The sequence below is a fragment of the Vulpes lagopus genome, chromosome 8 (genome assembly GCF_018345385.1).
Source record: "Vulpes lagopus strain Blue_001 chromosome 8, ASM1834538v1, whole genome shotgun sequence".
Classification (NCBI taxonomy): Eukaryota; Metazoa; Chordata; class Mammalia; order Carnivora; family Canidae; genus Vulpes; species Vulpes lagopus.
Genome location: NC_054831.1, coordinates 127,707,855 through 127,730,752, shown reverse-complemented (window position 1 = coordinate 127,730,752; position 22,898 = coordinate 127,707,855). Strand labels below are relative to the sequence as shown.

The 22,898-nt window shown below is 53.5% G+C and overlaps 1 protein-coding gene across 1 annotated transcript in view; it reads left to right on the top strand.

The window, feature by feature from the left end:
* The first annotated feature begins 7,450 nt into the window (after nt 1-7,450).
* Nucleotides 7,451-22,898, top strand: part of VWA5B1 (von Willebrand factor A domain containing 5B1) — a 58,145-nt gene continuing 42,697 nt past the window's right edge. The window contains exon 1 of the mRNA XM_041764828.1: nt 7,451-7,605. The gene's annotated coding sequence lies outside the window, so the exon portion shown is untranslated. The remainder of the gene's footprint in view (nt 7,606-22,898) is intronic.

The window sequence follows — 22,898 nt, the reverse complement described above, 5'->3', positions numbered from 1 at the left end:
TTTCATTTCATTTCACTTCTTCAGCTCTTCAAAAAAGTATTTACTGAGTGCCTACCCTGTGCCAGACACCATGATGTTGGATATGGCATATACAGTTGCCAGAGGAGATGAGGTATTAGCCTGCCTGGAGCCATCACTGTAGTAGGGGAGAAAGACATGCACCAAGTGACCCCATGGTGAGATGTTCAGTTGCAGTTGTGACAAGTGCCATAATGTCTACAAAGTATAGGGGATTCAGGACAAGGAGAGCCTGGATTAGGGAATTTGAACTTGAGCATCCTACAAGGATCCTTGAGCTGACACCTGATGAAGTAGAGATGTTCATTAAGAGAAGAACATTCTAGAGAAAGGGAGCAGCTCTGAGTCAGAAGGCCCAGAGACCATGAGGGTCTGCAGGGAATACAGTGCCTCTGGATGGTACAGAGTGGAAATGAAGTGGATGAAGTTAGCAGGGACTAGATCTGCAGGCGGTCCTTGTTGGCTGAGGTGCAGAGGACTTGTGTCTTTATCCTGAGAGTAATGGGAAGTGTTTGGTGACTTAATCAGGGTGGCACGAGATTGGGTTTGATGCTCTGCAAAGTTCACTCTGTCAGCTGCATGGAGCATGGACTAGAGACGCCTGAGGGGGAAGCAAGGCCCTGAGGCTTATGGCAGTCACCCTGGAGGGAGCTGAGGGGGATTTGGAATGGTGGTGGCAGCAGAACCGGAGAGAACATCCAGTAGCTGGCTGCACAGCAGGATGGATGGGGTTGCCATTCACCAGGGGGAGATAGGAATTCCCAGCCCCACTTTGGAGATAAGAGAATCAAGTCTCAGAAAGGGGAAGTGGTCCCCACAAATAGCAAGGGATATTTGCTATTTGTGGGGCCAGACTCACAGCCAGTCTTCCAACTCAAGGGTTCAATCCCCAGGAGATCGTGTCAGGTATCATTATGCAGGTGAGGACTGGATGGCTGGGTGAAGACTGGCCCCTGAGGCCAGGGCTGATCTCTTTTCTGAGGCTTGTGCTGCCAAAGGTGATGAGGGCAGCCTCTGGGCTGACTGGTCCTGTCTTCAGCCAGAGCCCGAGGGTGTCAGCAGCAGGCAGGAGGGGACCAAGTTTGAGGACTAGCTGGAGATTGAACCTGTAAGGGGTAAAGATGATAAGCTCTGGATGCACACAGACTTGGGTGCAAACCCTGCCTTTGCCACCATCTAGCCATGTGCCCCATGGCCCTGCCAGGAGCTTCCTGGCAGGTAACCTGAATGGTAGAAGCCTTCATAACCCAGGCTGAGCTCACTGAGGTTGCCAGCGTCCCTCTCCCCAGAGACTAAGCTGCCCTATCACTCCAAGGATGTTCTCGGGGGGTGGAAGGTAGTTCTCGTGGGGGTGGTGAGCATCAGCGACAGAGGGAAGATGTCCTCTCTGTAGCAAGACGTCAAGGCAGAGAGGCAGGAGTTGTCTGCCCAGGGGGAAGGACCATTTGATCACTGCCATTGTTAGAACCCAGCACTGCATGGTGATAAAACACAGCAGACTGGTTACAGTCTATCTGACGGCGTTTAACTCTCTACAGACAATGCAACTTCTCTTGCCTGGCCTCAGAGCAGATGGCCTCCACTGCCCCTGCCCCTGAAGGCCCTCCCACCTTCATCCCAGCTATGCCCAATGCCAAGCCCCTCCCACTACCACCACCACTGCCACCTTCTCTGGGGAGGGGCACGGGGAGGAGAGCTTGCTGTGACTCTTTGGAACGCTGAGGTGACGTGGTCATGTTCATTCATTCACTTATTCAACAAATATTCATGCAGCCCCGTATGCATCGGGGTCAGCATTCGATGCTGTGAATATAGGTATGTCAACACGAGACTGCCCTTGAGAGAGGCTCGTTAGTTCATGCCCTCATTCACTTATTCATCCAGCATGGTATTAGTTGAGCACCTACTGTACGCTGGGGTGTGCACTAAGCACAGGATACTACAGCTCCTTGGTCAGGTGGTCTAGCTGGGAGGGTGAGCTCCCTTTAGGACCTGTTGCTTCAGCCCTGTGGGACAAGTGGAAGATAGCTAAACAGACACAGGGAAGGCGTCTTCGCAATGAAGGGATTAACATGGTTGGTTCAACCCTAGAGTTTGAAATAACCCAAAGTGGAAGGAACCACAAGTAGTTCTACATGGTGGGGGATGGGGCAGGAGCAGGGCCAGAGAGAGGGCAGGGGCAATATCATAAAGGGCCTTGAATGCTAAGCTAAGAAGGGGACTTTTTACCCAAAGCCATAGAGGGACACTGAAAAGTTTCAGGCTAGGCTGGGAAAGGGGAAATATGTAAGCATCAGCATCATCAGATATTACAGAGATCTGGCTGCAGCATGAGGCTAGGAAACCATTAGCAGGCTGGAATTGAGGCAGGGGGTGGAGAGGGGAACCTGAGCTCACAAGGCAATCAGGAAGCCTAAATCTACAAGAAGTAGCTTATCCTTTAGTTATGGTCAGAAAAAGCCACTAACCAACCCATACCAATTCCAGTGACTGACCATAACAAGCATTTATTCAGCTAAGAGTTGGCCCGATCTCGTCCGGCCTTGACTGGGGTGGGGCTTGGTCCTGCTCGGTGTGCTCCTCATCCTCCTCGTGGCACCAGTGCATCAATCTGGGCATGTTCTTCTCATGGCAACGAGGACAGAGGCACAAGAGAACAAGCGCCATCAGGCGAGCGACTTTGCAAGCCTTTAGTGACGTCATGCCCTTCAGCATCCCATTGGTTGTCATGGGGCCCGAAGCCAAGGTGAAGGGGTGGGGGCTCTGTCCACCTTTTTAGAGAAACAGCTGCCAAGTGACAGGGCACAGAGCATGGATATGACGACCGCAGATGATTTCACTATTTCCTGCAGCAGATGCGGGGCTGGGAGGGGAGGTAAAGAAAGGGAGGGAGGTCATGAGTCTGTTGCCGAGGTTGTGGCATCTGTGCGCCCACGGCCTCCAAAGCTGGGACCTGGTCCCCTTTGCACCCCACAGCCATTCACAGCTGCATCCAGCCCCCTCAGGAATTAGGTCTGAGACAGGGGCACTCTAACATGCACTGTGTGCCCAGCCTGGCCACCAGGCCCAGGGTGTTCTGGGGAAAGAGCCAACCCGCCGCTTGTTACCCCAGCCAGACCTTCCCTGATTGTCACTGGAGGACTAGCTTTCCCTTCTCACCCAGACTGTGTTGATTACACACTCCGGAGGCTTGTTTTCCTCCGTGTGGGCAGAAACAGTTGCCTGACTGCTTCCAGTTCTGCAAACAGAGGGCTGGGTGGGAAAAGAGGTGTGTGTTTGGGGACATGAGGAACCTACTGTTTCGGTCCTCACTGGGGTCCCCTCTTCCCTTCTACACCCACCTCTTCCTCTCTTGTCACCCCGCTGGACCATCCCCCTGATTTCTCCAACTGCTCAAGATACGGGAAAGAGACTTAATCTACCCTGTGGGCAACCCTGCACCCCAGCTGGCCCAACTGGGTGACCTAGAGAATATCATCTCCCCTTTCTGGGTCTGAGTTTTCACACCGATGAAACAGCAACATTGGTCTGCGGACCACTTAATGCTTATTTTAACACTCATGTGATGCTTACTAAGCGCCATACCATCTTAAGGGCTTTGCAAGTGTTAACTCATTTAATTATCGTAATAACACTTCGAGTACCCCCATTTTACAGAGGGGACACACTGAAGCTCAGAGAGGTTAAGTGATTTCCCCAAAGGCACACAGCCAGGAAATAAGAGAGTCAGGGCTTGAACCCAGGCAGTCCAGTACCCGAGTGCACATTTAACTATCTTATTATACTGCCACTTGCTTTCTTCTCCTCTCCTAATTTCTAGAAATCCAGAGCACTGCCCTCTTGGAGTCATGTCCATCCCACGTCTTTCTCTATTACCTTCTGAATGTCTTTTCTGGGTTGAATTGTGTCCCCTGAAAAGATCTGTCCAAGTCCTAGCCCCTGGTGTGTGACCTTCTTTGGGATAAGGTCTTTGCAGTGTAATCAGGTGATGAAAATGGGCCCTAATCAGTGGCGGGTGATTGTATAAGAGAAAGGAGAGGGGAGTTTGGAGACAGACACACCAAAACACAGAGACACACCTGTGTGGGGCTGTGTGACACAGACACAGGGTCCAGCCACCAGCTGCAAGCAGAGCAAGGCCGAGAGGCTGAGATCGCCAGGAGCCACCCAGGCAGGGTGCAAGCAGCAGGGAAGGCTGCGTCCCTAAACCCTCAAAGGGAGCAAGAGCCTGTGGACACTTGATTTTGGACGTCCGGCCTCAGGAACTGTGAGAGAATAAGTGCCTGTTCTTTTAAGTTGCTCAGTTTGGGGTCATTTGTCACAGCAACCCTGGGAACCCGAGACAACGAGGAAGGAAGTCTTAGGGCTTCGAGCAGAGGCAGCTCTGGGAAACATCTCCCGGCTGGCGGGCGTCTCTCCCCACCCAGTCCTGGGCTCAGCTCCTCTGTCTCCTGCCACCCCACGTTTCTCCTTATGGCCTTATCCCCACGCGCCCAGGCTGACCTTGAATCCCCAAGAATTTGGTCCTCAAATGCAAACTCCAGACATGGGACGGCTGAATAGAAAGGATGACTCTGGAAGTGGCCTGAACGGCAGAGATCTTGAGCTCCATGGGGCCTGAGAACTGGGCTTTGGGGAAGGCTGGGAATTCTACTAGCTGTGCCCCTGAAGCCCCAGTGAGTTACCTGCAGGGGAAAGTGGCTCCTGGCACCTCTCAGCCTCGGCCCCCCACCCCTCCAAAGCAGGGCTGATGCCCCCGGCTGCCTGGGTGATCACGAGCATTCGAGCATTCGCTAAGACAGTGTTGGGGACAAAAGGCTTTAGGGGGATGGCGGAGTGGAAGGAAAGTTGGTTGGAAACCCTTGTGCTTCTTCCCACTGGCCAGGTTCCTGGAATCCACGCCTCACTCCTCAGCACCCCCTCCTAGCTCCGGACCCAAAGCTCCCCTCCCTGTGGGTGAGCCACTGAGCTGAAGTGAATTCCTCCTTATATCTGGGTTCATCCCCCGTGTGATAAATGTGGCGCCGCACTCCCCAAACTTCTTCTACTGTCATCTGTGCTATGACACCCCAGCTGGCATTCAGAGGCCATCCAGGCTGAACATGAGCCAAGTCACAGGCGTTCTGCTCGCACTAGCTCCGGTCCCTCTCCACCCCTCCATTCCCCTTGCCCAGCACCCTCCCAGATCCCTCCCTCTAGACCAGTCTCCAAAATTCTCCTTCTAGGGACTCCCTTTCAGCTGGCTGACACCTGCAGCGATGGGAAAGACCTGGGGTTTCAGAAGGACACTTCATGAAGGTCTGGGGGGACTTTGAGCTCCGGGGAATCCTAAGATGTGACTCTCTAATGGTGGAACTGTCCCTTCTCAGGCTTCTGACTAAGATCACATGCCTCGGACCCCAGGTGACATCTCTGCTTCTTTCACACCTCCCTTACCCCATTGCATCTGCCCACTGTCCCTGTCCCACCCTCAGACTGACCCTCCTTAGGCAGAGAGTCCAGAAAAGGGATAAGCCTTCTGCCCTGGATGCCACCCGATGTGCGTGGTGAACGAAGGCAGGGTGGAGAGACCGACTCGGACTTGGACTTGAATTTTGGCTCTCCCACTTGCTTTCCCACTTGCCTCGGGCAAGTTACTTCACCTCTCTGGGTTTGTTTTTGTTTTTTTTGTTTTGTTTTGTTTTTTTTCTGGGTTTGTTTTTGAAATGAGGAGGGACCTCCCATCTACCTCCCATCGAGCGTGCCCTCCTCCCAGGCCTCACGTGCGGTGCCTGGCACACGGGAACTGCTTGAAAAGTCCAGCGAGGTGTAGTGGGAAGTTCTTAGGTGTCAGAATCCGACAGGCATGAGTTTGAATCCATCCTCATCACCTCCTACAATGTGTCCTCGGGCAGGTCACTCACTTCCTGAACTGCTGTGTCTCCATCACGTCGGGATTAAGCCCCGCTTCTCAGGGTTGCAGGAGGGCTGAGTGAGAGGCGCACAGGTGGGACTGTTGGCTCCATTCTGTTCTCCGGGGGCACCCACCTTCTCAGCCCCGGACTCCTTAACTCTCAACGCCAAGTTAGGTTTCGCAGACCCCCCTGGAAGACCTCTTGCTTCCAGATCTACCTGTCTCCAATACAATAGGCCTCTGGTTCTCTGGGTGGCCCAACTTTGTACCCCAGAGGCTGGACCTCTAATCTGATGCCTCCTGGAGTTGCACCTGAAAGCCTAGCAATTTCCCTTGTGGCTTTGCATGACCAAGGGCAGGAAGTGATGGCTCGGGGCTCTAAGGCTGCACAGACATGGCCAAAGGTCTTGGCAGAGAACCTGCCCATGACCACAGTCACTAGAGCCTTGTGTGCAACGTGGTTTAGGGGATAAGTTGGAGGGAACATTCCCTGATGGACCTACAGCTTGGACTTTCTGAGGGGACAGGGAGCCAGCTCTGCTCTGGTCCCAGGGAGAGGGGACAGCACAGTGCTGAAGGGCCCCGAGGCAGCCCCATTCCCTTAAGGAGGGGCTGCCCGCAAGCCTGTTATCACTGGCCAGGCCCTTCCCATCAGTCCCAGCAGGAATTAGCAGAGACTGCTAAGTGGCCTCCTGCTTCCTCCAGTGCTCCAGAGGAGGGGGAGGGAAGGGGTGAGGGGGGAGCAGCACCAGCGGTGTGCGCAAGGGGTGATTGTCATGGTTACGCTCTGACAAAACAGATGGCTCTGCTTCCTGCAGGCCACCTAAACAGCTCTCGCCATGTGGGCATCCATCAAGCCAGCTACCAGGGCTGCGGGCACTGGGCACCCCCTCCAGCCACTCTGGGTGCAGGGAGGCAGCCTCCGGGGCTGTGGACAAAGAGACCACTTGCCCAGACACGTGTTGCTTCTGGGGCAGGTAAGCGCTGGTCCAGCTCGTGGGAGGATGAGGGGCTGGCTGCTGTGCTGTCCTGAGTGTGTGGGCATCAGGGCGTGCGTGTGGGTGCACATATGAGGAATTCAGGTGCCCCTGGGTGCCGCTGGAGATGCAAGTGCGTGTGCTTGTGTGCATCGAGATGTGTACAGTGTGTTTGCACTAGGGGAGGGGGTCAGAAGAAGATGGGGCTCAGGATGTTCCAGCTTTCAAAGTGAGAGGGAACACGACCACATGTTGCTGCTGGAATCCTCCCTCCCTCCTCCCTCCTCCCTCCCTCCCTCCCTCTCTCTCTCACTCACTCTCTCTCACTCTCTCTCTCTCTCTCTCTCACATCCTCTCTCTCTCACATCCTCTCTCTCTCTCTCTCACTCCCTCCCTCTCCCTCTCTCTCATTCTCTCTCTCTCTCTCTCTCTGGAGCTCTCTGTGTTTTCTCTCTTCTGTGTGTGATTCTCTCCGCATCTCCTTCTCTTCCCTGTCTCAGCCTCCCTCCTACCCCCCATCCCAGCCACCTGTTTCCATCATCTCCGGGTCCCCATCATCTCTTGTCTGTCCTCTGGAGCCCCAGGGCTGCCAGGAGGCTCTGCAGGCGGTCCATCCCTGGCTGCCTGGCTCGTGCTGGCTGCCCTCCAGGTGCCTGGCGTGTGACCGTCCCCAAAGCCACCGGCCGAGTGCCACACATGTCCCCCGTCTCCTGCCAGGTAAGCAGGGCTCCAGGATGGAGAAGGGGTCCTGGGAGGTGGGCGGGCGTGGGGGACTTGGCCCAAGTGTGGCTGTGGTGTCCGCTAGCACGTCAAGCGCCTCTGGAAGCCCTGGCGTTACATCTGCAGCCCCAACAGGTCTGTCCGACGCGACGCTTCCTCCGCACCACCGCGCAGCAGCGGAGGCTTGGTGGAAGCTTGGTGGGGAGGAGGCCAGAACCTTCCCCTCCCCTTCCCCCTCCAGGCGCAACAGGCACCTTCCCGTGTCTCTGCTCCTACTCCTCTTTCCCCTTCCTGCCTTCCTTCCTTCCTTCCTTTCTTCTTTATTTTCTTTCTTTCTTTCTTCTCTTACTCTCTTTCTCTTTCTTCTTTCTTTCTTTCTTTCTTTCTTTCTCTCTTTCTAGAAGTCTTCAGAGGAAGCAGAGCTTTCTTCCTCTTCTCCTCTACTGGCATAGGACCCTGATCATTTGTCTGAACCAGATTCATTTGTCTGAACCCAGGCAGGTCCCGGGGAACTGGGCAGAGGCTCAGAGGGCACGGGCTGAACTCCTACCCTCCTGCACAGGATGGGAAGCAGAGAGCGTGGAGGTTCCCTTGGTTAGCTGGATTTGGGGAACGCTGAGCACGTGCATATGTGGTGTACAGGATGTGTGGGAGCGTATGGGGCATATGTGACCCTGGAGGCCAGAGATATGTATGGAGTGAGCTCCATAAGTTGGTAAGGGGAGGGGGTGGGGAGTGGCGCATGTATAAATGTGTTCACGTGTTTGGGGTACTTGTGTGGGGTGCCCTGTGCCTGCAGGGATTTAAGAGTGTAGGGGCACATGCGTGTGCACGCACACACATGCACATGTACAATTGTGGGTTGAACCCAACGCAGAGGCTGCTGGGCAGGATCCCTGAGGCCTGATGTGGTACCTGCATGCAGTCCCCTCATCACCCAGATTTGTTAGTGTCCTCCTGCAGGAGGAGTGCTGCTTTCCATCCAACCCCACACAGTTGGTGACCCAGGGCCAAAGGGGAGATGAGTGGGTGTTCTGATGGGTGGACTGCAGACCCCACTGCTTTTTGGACATGAGACAGGCCAAGGTTCCTAGCCTGGGGAGTACGTAATGAGGGGTCTGTGGCCTTGCAGAAAATAGTGTGAGGACTAATCCCCAAACCAGGCCAGACTAAGCTCTCGGTAGAGATTCCAGTCACCAGCCATTGATTTGCCTGGTGGAATGTGCTGTTAGCAAAGTCATCCTGAGCCAGAGGGAAGAAGCAACCCTCTGTGCCTGCTGGTGTCCCTCACTGTACGCCGCTCTCAGTGGGCACTATACTGGTCCCCTGGCCTCTCCTTCATCAACAAATGATGCTGACTATGGTTCTGCAGGGGCCTGACTCCACAGGGAAAGGAATCAGCCCTGGAGGAATGAGGACAGTAGAATCCCACCCAGGGGCTCCAGGTTAGCCATTCCTCCAGGACCCTGACCTCAGGGTTCAAGCTGTGCTTTCTACTGGGTCAGTGCATTCCTGCTAGCACATTCTGGCTGAGTCGCTCCACCTACATGGCCAGGGTAACCAAGGCCAAGCCAATCTAGATTTCTCATGGTCTCACTGGTGTCCCCAGTTTGGCAATGCCAAGGAGAGGATTACCATCAGCAAGAAATCAACAGACTTCCCTGCGGGCATTAAGGACAGCCCAGTGTGCTTAAGGCACAGAGGGTGGCTCTAGGTCACCAGGGATGAACAAATTCTGGCATCCCCTTTAACATCCTTTAAGAGAATGCGACCACTGGGCACTCCACCATGAAACCCCGATCAGTGCTCTTCGGGGGGCACTCACCTAGCAGCATGGCTGATATATGAGGCCCTCTGGAAGAAGAGGTTGGGATCAGGTGCATTCAGTGTGAGTCTAAGAAGGCTTTGTGAAGAAGGTGTTGGAGTCGGGACTTGGAGACAACAATGTGGGGGTGGGGTGTGGGCAAATGGATGGACACAGAGGATCAGGGAAGGTTTCATTCAGACGGGAGGTGTGAGTACAGGTTAGGAGGGGCAGGAGATCTTTGTCAACAGGCATCAGGTAGGTCAGTTTGAATTAACAGACAAGCTAGGGTGGAAAGAGGGAAAAGCATAACAATCATTCGGGCACTAGATGCCAACTTTATGCCAGGTTCTGTGCTGAGTGTTGGGTCCCCATCCTCCATAGCTTGCAGTCTCCACAATGGAGATGAACTTTAATCAACCAGCCAAGATTATGTAAAATAATGCCCAGGATAAGAACACTTGGACTTGAGGCCTCCTTGAGCTAGCCAAGAGGAGAATGCAAAGGGGTTTCTCAGGGATGGGGTGTGGGGGTGGGGCCAAGCTGGAGAGACACACGTGTGAGTCAGCTGCTCATACACTGGAGCAGGGCAGAAGTCAACCACTTTAGGACAGAGGTAAGAAGGTCTGAGGTGAGCCCTTGAGGAGTGTTCTCCTCCAAACCTCATGGAGGAGTGAGTCTGCAAAAGAGAGAAAAGAGGCAGATGGAAGGAGGTACCCATACCTCGTGTCTCCCCTGCCTTGTGTTGTTCCCTTGCCAGGGACCTTACCCCTGGTATTTTATTTAATACCCATATTATAGCTGATGAAACTGAGTCTTGGAGACCTCCAAGCGCTAGGTTTAAGGTCACCTAGTGAACAGCAGAGCCATTGCACCAAAAATGAAGCAAGGGATGCTCCTGAGCGTGTGCTATGGGCCCAGTGCCAGGACAGAAGCAGAATGAGGAGGGCTTATGTGTCACCCCTGTGGAGATATTAGAACCATCATGGAGCGGGTGATTACAGCAGGATATGGCTGGGGAGGTTCAGGGGAGGGAGCCTCACACCAGATAAAGGAATCAGGAAATACTTCAGGGAGGAGGTGAAACTTGAAAGGGCCCAGAGGACAAGGAGGTTGGGAGTTGGGTGTTCACGGGGGCCTAGGGTGGAACAAACACGTTGCCTTGCCAGGAACATAGGGTTAAGAAGGGAGGAGTAACATGGGATGAGGCAGCCGAAGTGGACCATCGGGGAGCCTGAATTTGACACAAAGAAGTTGGGCTTCAACCAAAGCTACTAGCAGTCCTGAAGCAAGGAAGCGCTGGTCAGATGGGGACCCCAGGAAGACAAATTTATGAATCCGAGGAGTTAAATTGTCACTTTTTGAATCCCCACTGAGATCTGGGAATCAATCAGTTTGAAACTATTTGCTAGATTATGCACTGTGAATGTTCTGGAGTTCCAGGTGATCCTAGTACAAAACTTTTCTTCCTACAACTACATGGGGTTCACATTGTGGGGCCACAGACACGAGGTAGTTCCTTTCATGGATGCCACTCCAGAGATAGTGAAGAATGCAGGGTCAGAACAAGCAGCTGAACGGATGCTCTCAGCACAGCCTAGAAAGGAACCATGGGTGAGAGCAACTGGAGCATAGGGGTCCATCTGGTTGGCCATATATCCCCTGTTCCTTGTTCAGATCCCATAAAGAGGTCTCAGTAATCATTATCTGAGACCCCACAGATGTGAGGTTGTAGATTTTTAAAAAGTCACCCTATTAGAAGAACATGAATGAACTGACCACTTAAAAAGTAGTCCCCACCCGAACATCCCTCCTTGCTCGATGCTGGCCTCCATCCCTGCGCATCACTTAATATCTATATCCATCAGGCTCTCTTTGAGTTTGGGGCCGTGTCAGCAGCTGAACATACAATGCTGAAGGATCACAGAATGAAACCAAAATCTTGTGAATGTTGTAGGATTTAATGAAGCCAACCAAAGAGGACATCGGAGGGCTCTTCTAATCCCACACAAAAGTCACAGATGAATGAGAATCCAGCAGAGGTAGACCAGTCAACCACAGAAGGGAAACTTGGCAACGATGAGTTCATGATAGGAAACTTGAATCATTACACTGTGATGGTGAAACAAAAAGTGAAAAAATGTCATATCATGTTAGCATATGATTTTGCACAAGAAATTTATCTTCCCCCAACCCAATCAATACTTGATTTGATCTTTGTTTGTGGAAATGTTTAGCACATGGCCGTAATTATAATCTTATTTTGGTCCAATATAAAATTCCATTTTCATATTTTTAGTTTCACTTTTCAAAATAAAATCTCAGTTGAAAACTTTTTTTTCACTCACTACTTCATGTGAAATTATGGTCCCTGTCTTAAGTGGATTCACTTGAAGTGGTCTTGTTCTGGTCCAATTATTGAGGAAATATGGAGGTTGTTCAATGATTTATTCATTTAATGGGCACCTGCTAATTGCCAGATACTCTTCTAAGCACCAGGGGTACAATCATTAATGAAATATAGAAAAACCTCTGCCTTCATGGAGCTTATATTCTAGTGGACCCACTGGCCAAGTCCCCCTTCTCCACCTCTTACTCCTTTTCCAATATTGTGGTTTCTGTCTCTAGACCAGTGTCTTTGCTCAGAGACCCAAATATTTACGGCCCTATTAGCCAAGTTAGATTAGGTGGTGCTGCACCAAAAAGCAGCAATGTTTTCATTCTTGCTCCTGCTGTACAACCAAAATGGGTCATGCATGTTATCACAAAGACAGTCACTCTTGGGTCCAGGATAACAGAAGCTCCTTGTGGACAACAGTCCCCATGATCACAGTGGCAGGGAACAAGGAAGGTATGGCCAAGTACACATCAGCTTTGAAAGCTTCCTCCTAGAAGTGACACACCTCATTTTCACTCAGTTCATTGGCCAAAGGAAGACACACAGCTATACTTGCTAGGGGACAGCCTACCAAGTGCCCAGAGGAGAAATGGAAAGGTCTGCCCAATAGTGTGAAGAACACAGGTGGGCTTTTTCAAGACAGGGGCATCAGAGCCATTATGACAGTGCAAACAGAAAATGGAGGAGAAAGGATTATCTTGGACTGAATCCCTTCGGGCCTCTTAGCTCCCAACACTGGCCACTGAATACCCTGTGGCCAGTGGAATCATCTCCTGCCATCCTCCAACCCAACCTAGCAATGCATCTGGAGAGTCTCTATAGTGCCTTAATTAGCTCAGGCTGCTGTAAAAAAAAAAAAATACCCTCGAATAGGTAGTGTAAACAGCAATTTACCTGTGATAGTTCTGGAGGCCAGAAGCCTGAGATCAGGGTGCCAGCATGGTTGGCTTCTTGGTGAGGGCCCTCTTCCTGGTTTACAGCCATCTGGGCACCTTCTTGCTGTGTCCTCACATTGTGGGGAGAAAGAGAGCTCTGGCTTCTTCCTTTTTTCACATAACATCATCATAGGGCTCCACCTACGTGGTTCCATCTACATCTAATTACCTCCCAAAGGCCCCATCTCCAAATACCATCACAGTGGGGATTAGTGTTTCCACATATGGATTGGCGGGGACATGGGCCTTTGGCCCATAGCATAGAGAATGCTCTGCTGTAGGAGCTCCGGATCTCCTGTGTCCCTTCTCCCTCTGAACCTCAGTCCCCCATCCTCATAATGGGTATAATAATTTTTATTTTGCCTCAACTCATAGAGCTCCAATTAATTCACAGATGTGAAAGCATCTTTTAAATTACTCCATAGGAGACACGGATGCTCAGTATTCATACTTTAATGGCACAGTGGTAGATGTGAAAGTGTCACCTGGTCAGAGACTAGAATCTGCTCACTACTTTAACTTCCATCATTTTCAATTCTTTGAACCTTGAAGTCTTTTCTAAGAGACTCCTCAAGAGCCTGTCGGGAGGTCTGGCCCTGAATGGCTTTGCCACTCAGCCAGTCTTCCCTCACACAGGCCAAAGCTCCCCGCTCACCTCCAGAAGCCAGCCAGCCTCTCTCGTCCACATGGCTTGAGGTCACCCCCTGAGCACCCGAGCTGAGTCACATATACCTGTGCAGATGCGGGGAGTACTGACTCCAGGCCAGGCACGGTGCTTAGCGCTTACTATGTCATGGTAACACTCAAAGCAGGCCTGCTACTGTGCCCTTTTTACAGATCAGAAAACTGAGGCTCAGAGAGGTGAAGTGACTTGTCCTTGTCACTCAGAGGTACAAGTCAGAGCCTGGCTTCCAACCTAACTGTTGGGACTCCAGAACCTGAGCTCTTGACCTTCAGGCTGGCTGACCAGGGAGGAGAACCTTGCTCCTGGCCTCCTCTCTCTACCTTCTTGTCCTCCGCTGGTTGTCTTCTTGTCTCTGTTGCTGAAACCCCCAGCCCCTTTGCATCTTGGCCTCTAAGAGGAGGTTTTTGTCTTGCTTCTGAGCACGTGAGACACTATTAGTGTGGCACAGAGGCAGATGCGTAGGCACAGGAAAGAGACCGCCGGACTTCCAGTCCCACACCCATCACTGACCAGCTTTGTGACCTTGGGCCAGTTCCTTCCCCTCTCTTATGTCCACGCAGATCATCTGCAGAAGGAAAAAGAAAGAATGAATGAAAAGAGAAGCACTATAAGCTCATGAGGAATCAGTGCACTAATCCACATAAACTGCTTAGCGCAGTGCCTGATTCAGTGACAGTTTGTTGTTAAGTGTCAGGAGCCTCTAAATCCTCTCTCCTTAAGCCTGGCTGGCGGTGGGGACTCTGTATCCTGGGCCCAGCTCCTTCCACTGCCCGCCCCCATTCCCCATTAACCTTAAGCTACCTTCTCACCAATGGAAGCCCTCCCTGGATAAAGGGACAGGCTAACCTGTTCCGAGTTTCTCCTACACTGTTACCCCTGAGACCCATTTGGAGGCCTCTCTGTGTGTCCGCAATGTTCTGTTTGCCTCTTAGCTCAGATGATTTCCCAGTGGGGGTTGCTTCAAATGCTCCGACTCTGTAGGAGGAGATGGTGGTATGGATCCATCGTGGCTGCTAGAACAGGGGAAGGAACATCAGTCAGGGAGCCAGTGCGGTGTGGAACCTGGCGTGTTTGCCCCAGTCGGTGCCAGGGATGGCAGCCTCTGAATGACAGCAAGCAGGCTTTTGGGGGCCATTGATGGGGCCTTGGCCCCCGGATCTGGCCAAGAGGCAGCAGAAGGACACAGTTAACAGCCCACGTCCTGGAGCTAGACGGCTAGGGCTCAAATCCTAAATGCGCCACCAGCTTGCTGTGTGACCTTGAAATTTCTCTTACCTCTCTGGGCTGGGCCTTGGTTTCCTCTCCTATAAAGTGAAGTTATCTGCTTCATAAGGTCTCTATGGAGCTTAAATGAGAAAATCCCCTAGGGAACTTCAGTGATGCCTCTGGAAATGGCCTAAAAGTCAGACTCCTGGCCCCCCCTTGAAATGAGAACATTAAGATTGGGAACCTATGCACATCTTCTGTTCCCTTGGAACAGCTGGAACCCCTCGATGTCTTCTGGACTTTCAACTTGGGAGAGAGGATTAGCTCTCCAGGCCCAGCTCTTCATGTTGTTAGATAAAGATGCCAAGACCTGGTCAAGGTTGGGAGGTGACCCCCACCAGGCCATTCATTTACTCGTTCTGCAATAAGTATGAGGGCAGGAGGGATAAGGCTCTATGGTTACCAGCCCAGTCTCTGAAACCAGAGTCCAAGCCCCAGCTGCATCCCTTATGAGTGTATGACCTGGAGCAAAGGATGCAAAAACTCTGGGCCTCAGTTTCTTCATCTGCAAAATGGGGCTAATAAGGCCTGCCTCCTTCATAGGGTTGTCCTGAGGGTTCCCAGAGCAAATGCATGAAAGGCAATGAGAATAACACCCGGCAGATATTATATGGCCTGACATGCGTTAGCTGTTAGTACTTTATTTTTTTTTTTTAAGATTTCAATTGTTTATTTATTTTTAGAGAGAAAGGACAGGGATGGGGCAGAGAGAGAGAATCTCAAGCAGACTCCGTGTTGAACATAGAGCCTAAAGCAGGACTGGGTCTCACGACCCTGAGATCATGACCTGAGCCAACATCAAGAGTCTGAGGCTTAGCTAGCTGAGCCACCCAGCCACCCCTGGCTGTCGTTACTCTTGAAGAGCTCTTTCAGCCACTGTTCTTTGTGTTCAGGAACATAACAAGGAACAAGGCAGCTTTGGTCCCTACCCCCCGGGACTTGTGGGCAAAGCCAGACCCTAAGCCAGCGACCCAGGAACACTGTGTGCAGGACCCAAGCAGTGGGTGTTGGCCATGTGTGTGACAGCAGGGTCACAGGCTGAGGCCCTTATGGAGTGGGCGGCAGAGCTGGCATCCAGGCCTGGGGACTTTGTCTCTTTGTCCGGTGCCCTCAGCCCACACAGCCTGTCTGTACCATCTGAGGGGACAGCATGTGTGGGGGAGTAGCCTCGCAGCGCGGTGCCAACTGACCTGGGACCTCAGACGAAGTTAAGGCAATGAGTCAATTCTTCAGCCAACACCCAGGCTGGGTGCTGTGGGAAACGGGGTCCCTGGGGGAGGCTAGAAGGCAGGTCTGGGGGCTATGAGCGGCCATGGCCACCATGGGGAAATGCCAAGAACACAGCTGCCCAGATGCAGCCTGACTGGTGGGAGAGTAAGACCAGGAAGAAATCCCAGAGAGGAAAGGAAATGAAAGTATTGGCAACGTGGACGAGGCCCTGGGGTAACCCTTCTAGAAGCCATGTCTCACTTGCAATCCTCATAAGAGCCCAGGCGGGGCAGGGCGGGGCTGGTGGGGGCGGGGGAGGATAAACTGCCACTTTACATGCCCATTATACAGAGGGCAAGACTGAGTTTCAAAGAAGTTGCTGTGAGAAAGAATTGGGAAGAAAGTGGAAAGGCAGTTTCCCGAAGCAGGAGGTAGCTTCCTTCCTAGCCTGTCACTCCACCCCTTCCAGGCGTCTGGGGAAGGCACGGTACATATTGAGGGTGTCTCCTCAATTTCCTAGGAGCCCCCAGCGCGAGAGAGCAGTGCTAGAAGGCACAGGCCTGCCGGCAGGAGGGGAGACAGGGAAGTTAGATTCTAAAACAGCCCTTGGCCGGCGCCCTCCTCCTGCGAGCCCCTCAGCGCACAGGGAGACGCGGACAAGGTGTGGGGCCCTTCCTGGGGCCGCGGGGACACGGTGGCCCAGCTCAGGGAGCTCGCCTTTGCACATGCAGCCCTGGAAGGCTGGGGGGAAACTGCATTTGCGTAAACGGAGTCCAATTTTCCAGCCACGTGTTGGCTCATTTCTGAAAGACCCTCAGTGGGCAGAGACCCCGATGCTTGGGTCTCGCTGGGTCCCCAGGAAGCGAGCAGCTACTGTGCACCTGCCAACCAGCGCCGTTTCCAAGGATTCACGACACCTTCTTAATGGTGTATCATATAACGAAGGGTCTCTCCAGAAACCCGACAGCCCCCATGGAGGGCCTGGAGAACGAGCAGTTTTTGATGCGGTTGTGCCTCTGTCTCCCTCCTGCAGCAGGCCCAGACGCAGCCTCTCAGCTGGAAGCCTCTGGAGCCGTGCGTGGGCGGCTTGGGCCTCAGCCACCTGCAGGGCTGGCTGACCTGGACATCCGGCTGGACATCCTGGCTGGACTCCAGGTCTCTCTGGGCAGTGCAGGCACACCAGGCACTGAGACGCCTGGGCATCTTCTGTCCTGACCGTCCCCCAACTCCCCAAGCCAAAAGAAGACTACATCTGTCTCTGGGATGGAATCCTACAGGTTCTGGGGTGAAAGAGATTTCTCCCACCATTTGCTGCTTTAAATGAGCCCACAGCCAAGGCCTGTTCCCACTCCCTGATACATTCCATCCTGTTCATTTACTCATTCATTCCCTCGCTCATTCAATATGGGACAAATGGAGCACATGCCGTCATCCATTCAGGCCACCGGTGAGCACCGACTGTGGGCCAGGCAGCGGGGGAGGCAGTCTTTGCCTCGAGTACCAGGAGCTGACAGTCTCCTTGCTGGGATGGGTGAGGAACGGGACACAAGGGCTCTGGGCAGAGTCCTTCCTTGTCCATCATGCTGGCCTCTGTGGTCCAGGCCCAGCACAGTTCTGGTCCACGGGAGGTGCTCCATCTACATCTGCTGAGCGGACAGCACATGGCTGATGAGAGAGGAGGTGCACCGACTGTGCTGGTGGGGGTGGTCATAATGCCAAGAAGCCTTCATGGAGGGGGTGGCATTTGGACTGGGACTTACGGATGGATGAGCACTCCTCTGGGGACAGGGGTGGGGTGGGGCCAGCCTTCCTGGCAGAGCCAGTCACATCAGAGGAGAAGTGGAAGCAGAAGTCAGGCTTGTTTAGAGGAACAGCAAGTGGTGTTGACTGGTTGGAGCATGGGGTAGGTGGGCAGAGGTGGGGTAGGGGTGGGGGTTCAGAAGCATGGATGTGGACCTGAGGGGAGAGGTGTGGAGAAGGAGACCAGAATGTGAGAGCCCCAGAATTCTAGAAGCTTAGGACAATCAGCCAAGGCCTAAAAACCCATTGACTCTGCCCGGACTTTAAAGAGTGTTGGTGCTGGTTTGTGTGTGGGATGGTTCTTGAAGCACAAGCTCCCAGTGGGGGCATGAAAGCACGGACTTTCTAGACAGCTTGGTGACAGGGAAAAGGATGAAGACCCATAGCCCAAGGTGAGTGGGCAGGGTGGCAAGGCCAGGGTTGCTTGGTGGGCTCCGAGTCTATGTCTGGCCCCAGCCTGGCTGAGACCACCGGGCTGGGGGGCCCTGACCTTGTGGACATAATCTGGGGGCATCTGGCCAGGGAGAAGCAGAGAGGTCTCCAGGTGGGGAAAGGAAGGCTGCCAGGCTGTCTCTGGGACAGAAAGTGAACTGAGGAAGAGAGGGGACAGGGCACATTTCAGCCCCAAGGTCAGAATCAGAGAGCTTACTGCGGTGGGCGCTTGGGCAGGGACCCAAGGATCTTCCCAGCTGTGCCAACCTGGCACCTGTGCAAGCTCACCCAGCCCAGGAAGGGGCCCTTGCAGGGAGGGTCTATGAGAAAACACGTGGAAGAGAAGCCCCCTGCTCCATCAGGACCCACTAGCTTCCCACCCACTCACTTGCAGACATTCTGTCCTTTATCCATCTAGTTTCTAAGGAAGTGGGCACTGTCGCCATCCCGTTTTACAGATGTGAAAGCTAAGGCACAAAGAGGTTAAGTAACTTGCTCAGGGTCACACAATATAGATGTGATGGAGCCCGGTTGAGTAACTGGCCCAAGGCCACCAGGAAGTCGCCGTCTAGGACTCTAACTAACCCAGGCAATGCTGCAGATGGCGGGGCCCGGCTGCTAGCCAGCTTCCCCCTTTCTGATCCCTTTCTGACAAGCAGGCGGGCGGTCCCTCTCCTTGACCCCAGGACCTCAATGCAGGCATTCCCCAGCCTGTCATGATGATGGAAGACAAGCAGGGTCCCCGCTCTCTCTTCTCCTGGCTCCTGTCCCTGGACGTGTCCCCACAGCACAACTAAACCAAGTCACACTGCCTGCTGCAGGCTCCTGGTGGCCCAGTCGGTTCTCAGCCATGAAGCCTGCACCCCAGGCTGTTCCAGGACAACTGAGGCCCAGACCACAACCTGCCCAGAAGCTTCTCTGGGGCCAGCGGTTGATGGCGGGGGAGGGGGGGGCTGGCTGAGCTCATGGTGCTCAGGATCACAGCAGCAGCTCGAAGGGCATCACAGCCCCACGTCATGAAGCCCACGCTCCCCAGCCTCCTGGTGCTCCCTGCCCTTCCCCCTTCCTCCTCCAGCAGCCTCTCCTGTGCTCTCCATGAACTGGAAGCAGCTGGACAAGGGAAAGGACAGGCGTGGGCTGGCAGAAGGCTGCTTCCCACCCCACCCAGCCTGACCACCCACTAACACGCTTCCAGACTCTGCACCTCGTTTTTCCCACCCATAAAGTGAGGGTGGGTGTGAGCATTAGCAATGGCTCTAAAGCACTAGAACCTGGGAGAGCCTGATTTAGAGCCCCTCTTCCAAACTGAGCCCCGTGCAGGAAGCCAGGGCACAAGCGAAGAAGGAGATGCCCCCACGTTCTTACGGTACTTGGAGCTGACAAGCATCATATATGGGCAGTTACGGTGCTTCCGGATGACAGATGTGACAGGTGCTCGGAGGCTGTGGAAGCCCCTGAGGAGGCCGCGGCTGATCCACTGGGGTGTCGAGGGTGGGAGAGGACCTCAAAGAGGAGGCGACAATGAAACTGGGCCTTGAATGTTGAACAGGACTTTGTAAGGCAGAGAAGGCAACCCTCATTGTAGGAAGCAGCCGAAGGGTGAGAACGAACCTGGTGTGTTCAGGGCACAGTGAGGAGGTCAGGGTGTCTGGAACGAAGTGAATGTACAGAATGTACCAGGAGGTGACACCGGACAGAGATGGGGACCGAATGGGGACGAGCCCTGAATGCCATGCTGAGGGTTTAACCTGCCCCATCAGACAAGAGCAATGAGGAGCCATCACGTGCAGGGGAGAGGGAGGCTGGTGTGAGTTTGTGTGCCTGTGTGTGTGCGTGTGTGCACGCGTGCGTGCCTGAGATGACAGAGCGAACTGGAAAGGACACAGTCTGGAGTCAAAGGAGCGGGTCAGAGATGGTAGAGATGGTCCAGGGCAGAGTAGGGAAGCAGCAGCGGTGGAAATGGAGAGGAGAGGAGGCCTCGGAGAGTGCACGGGCGGAAATGTCACAGCTTGGGGCACAGGCCAAGCAGGTGGCATCACAGCCCACAGGGCAAAGCGAGCACAGGAGCTGTGTTCCTGCTGCTTGGGCTCAGCTCCCAGCCCTGTTGCCTCCTGGCTGTGTGACCTTGGACAGTCCACCTGACCTCTCTGAGCTTCGTGTTCTCATCTATAAAACAAGGATACCCGAGAGTACCCACCCCTGACGGCTGTTGCCAAATTCGATGTATAAAGCCCGTGGAATGACGTTTCACCCATTCAAAACCAAATAGTTATCGAGCATCCACCATCCCTGGGCATTATTCCCTCTGTAGTGGGTACAGCAGCGAATAAACTGCAACACCCCCCGTGCCCTCGTTGGGGACGACACTCCGGAGAGCTGGGGAGACACGTCCAACCAGACCACTAATAAGCAGGACAGTATGCCAGACGGTGGTAAGTGCTTAGGAGAAATCAAGGAAAGGGCTCGGACGTGCTGAGCGGTGGTGATCTTTTAGAGCGACCTACGTGACTGAGCCAGTGGTTTCGGAGATGGGGCGCTCAGGGGCAGCGTCTCAAGCTCAGGGCGTTGGGAGTGGATGTGGCAAGTGGGCTGGGGCGGGAGCAAAGTTTCCAGAGAGGCAGGGAGTTGGGCGCACCGCGGCTACGGGTGCTGACATCAGCCGATTGATGGCAGGGCTTGGGGAGTGGAGGAAGATAGGAGCCGGGTGCCAGGTGTTTGCTACAAGAAGGGTGTAATCGGGACCTTGGGAATGGCAAGCGACGGCGGGACATGGGGATGTGTCCGGAGTCAGAAGGCATCAGCCCGTCCTCCCAGATCACCACCATGGAAAATGGGTTTTATAGGCAGATTTTTTAAAATTTTTATTTATTTATTTATGATAGTCACAGAGAGAGAGAGAGAGACAGAGACACAGGCAGAGGGAGAAGCAGGCTCCATGCACCGGGAGCCCGATGTGGGATTCGATCCCAGGTCTCCAGGATCGCGCCCTGGGCCAAAGGCAGGTGCCAAACCGCTACGCCACCCAGGGATCCTTTTTTTTTTTTTTTAATGGTGGTCTTGGAGCAGCAGCTGAGATGGAAGGCATGTGTCCCACCTCCCGACTCTGAGGGGTGACAAGAGGCAGCCCCCTTTCCTGTCTAGGGCTGCCGGGGAAGCAGGACAGGGAACTCAGAGAGAATCCCAGAGAGGCCCAGAAAACAGGGTGCTCTCTGGCTTCAGAATGGTGGCAGCTGAAGGCACAGCGGGTGGCTGGAGGGTGGGGGGTGGCCAGAGGCCAGCTCGGGGACGCAGAATCACAGCATCCCTGGTGGACGGACGGTCTGTTAAAGGTGGGACCCTGGTGCTGCCGGCAAGGGTGTATTTGGGGTCCTGACATAAATAGCAAGATGAGAGCCTAAGGGATTCTTTACAAATTCTCTGGGGAGGTGCCCTGGGCCTGGTGGTCAGAGGACCTCTCTCCCACGTCCAGGAGAATAAGGAACCCAGGAGTAGCCAGCCTGGCGTTAAGATTAAGTATTGATTGATTGATTCATTCATTCAATCATTCATTCATTCATTCAATAGATCTTTATTCTCCACCTACCATTAGTACAAGTTCTATTCAAGGTCCTTGGGATATACCAGTGAGAAAAACAGACCCCAAATCCTTGCCCTCGTGCAGGGGAAGCAGAGGATAAGCAGCAAACATAGTACATATTTTATATTATAATATCACGTTAGTGGTGCTTGCTGAGGGAAAGGTAAATAAAATGTAGGACAAGGGATTGCATGTGAAGATGGGGGGACGGGCTGCTAGTTTAAAGGGTTGGCCTCCGTGAGCAAGTGCACTTGAAGCAAAGGCTTGAGGGAGCGAAGGAGCGAGCCCCGAGAACGTGGAAGGGAGAGCATTCCCGGGAATGGGAACAGCCACCACAGAAGAGTGAAGGCAGGAGAAGAGCTAGAAGGGCGTCTTCAGTGGGAGAAGGACTAGGTGTGGGGGGCCTGGGAGGCACATGGGGAGCCGTCAGGAGGACTGTACCCTAGAGTCACATGACTGAATCCCCGGCTTCACTCTGCTCCAGTGAGAATAGACAGTGGGACAATGGGAGGGTGGCAGCAGGGGAGGTGACAAGTAGGGGTCAGATCGTGAATCTGTTGGCTTGCAGCTTAGTATCTGTCTCTACCATTAGTTTGTATCTCGTGCCTGCCTGGTTCCCCACGGCCTCCCTGGCACCTGGGTGATCACTAGAGGTTAGTGTCCTTGAGAGGCAGCCAGCTTTCATTCATTCATTCATTCATCCATCCATCCATCCATTCCTTTCACTGTACAAATATTTACTGAGCACCTAGCATGTGCCGGGAGCTGTTCTGGGTACCACACTGTTCAACGCGATCTTCATGGTGCTGGTGAAGTGGGAGCCAAGGGCCTCTCTGCTCGCCCAGTTTTATAGACAAGGGAGTCAGCATCTAGGGGCTGACGCTCACTTGGGGGGTAGTGAAGCAGTCAGTTATGCACCAATATTCACGTCTAGGCTTGTCTGGCTCCAGAGAGGCCTGCCCGAGGGACAGGGATCGCTGGAGATTTACAGGGTCTAGACCATCAAGGACAGCCTTGGTATTCAACAGTCACCCTGGGAACCCCCCATAATCTGGGTGTTGGGCTGGCTGGAGGGAAGGCACCCAGCATTATTGGCTCACAGGACTGGCATGGGGTGCTCTGAGAATGCTCCAGAGGAAACCCTACACAGGCACCCACAGTATCCCTCTGTCCTTCCACTCCCC